The sequence below is a fragment of the Rousettus aegyptiacus genome, unplaced genomic scaffold (assembly GCF_014176215.1).
Source record: "Rousettus aegyptiacus isolate mRouAeg1 unplaced genomic scaffold, mRouAeg1.p scaffold_m13_p_10, whole genome shotgun sequence".
Classification (NCBI taxonomy): domain Eukaryota; kingdom Metazoa; phylum Chordata; class Mammalia; order Chiroptera; family Pteropodidae; genus Rousettus; species Rousettus aegyptiacus.
The window spans coordinates 80,392,786-80,394,074 of NW_023416285.1; positions in this window are offsets into that span (position 1 = coordinate 80,392,786).

Sequence of the window (1,289 nt, forward strand, 5' to 3'; positions counted from 1 at the left end):
AACACACAAAGAAAGCATCCCCACCCTCTTAGGGTTACATTCTAGTGGATTGAGACAGGCGAACGTAAGTAAATCAAGACATTGGCTTCCTGTGTTGTCAGAAGAATAAAGATGGGAGAAGAATAGAGACTGTGTCAGCAGAACTACAGTTTTAAATAGTGTGATCAAGAAAAGCCTCACTGAGAAGATGGCATTTGAGCAAATTCTTAGAGCAGGTGCGAGGTGAGTCATGAGGCCACCTGAAGAGCATTTTAAGTAGAGAAACAGCAGGTGCAAAGCCTATGGATGTGCTGGGGAAACGAGCCCTTAGCCGGTGAGTTGCAAAATTTCCCCTCAGTTTACCTTTTTACCTTGTGCTTTGTGTTTGATGATTTTCACCATTTAAAGAAGTTTGACTTTTAAAAATGCAGTCAACATTTAAATCTTTTCTATGGCACCTGGGTCTTGTAACTGAGTTAGAAAAAGCTTGAATTTTTAGCCACCAGGTTATTCCACTGGCCAAGAGGGCCTAGGTTTCACTACAGTTATAAATAACCTATAACAAGCTGCAGAATCTCGATTATTTAACATAACAAAGCTAATTTCTTGCTCACACCATGTGTCCCAAGCTTCAGGGACCACCCTGACAGGTGCATCAGCAATCACTGTGTCGGGAGAAGGAGTTCAGGCCAACTGCACAGCGGTGCTTGCGGGCTGTTGCTTGGATTTCACTGGCCAAAGCCCGACCTCAAGACCTCAAGGTGGCCGGGCAGTGCAATTCCAGGTGTGGCCGGAAGGAGTAGGGAGCGTGTGTAAACAGCCCTAAACAACACCACAGGCTCCTCCTGCCTTGAGGCAAAGTGAAGACCTGCTTTCCAATAACCTCAAATCTATGACTTGAATTGACAGCGAAGCGATGCGATACAGACTTATTACAGCAAGTCCTCGAGTAATGTCATTCAAGGTCGTTTCGTTATAACCTTGATGAGATGCTATAGGAACTTAGCTCTTCTTTATATCAATTAGCCTTTGGTAACATTGGGTTTGTAATACACCATTTTTTTAAAGTCACAGAACCTATCAATGGCGTTTTAAGTGAGGACTTAACTGTGCTAGATCAGACCGGTTCATGTGACCATTTGGGCATCTGCGCAGGAGAGATGCGCAGAGTGGCAGCACTTACCATGAAAGCTCCACAGCCTCCATTGCTCCTCAGCACGGGGAGGACCTATCCTTCTCACTTCAGGAGCCAGGATGACACTGGCTCACTGGCTACACTAGCTCTTTAGGGTGCAACATCTGGGACAAAT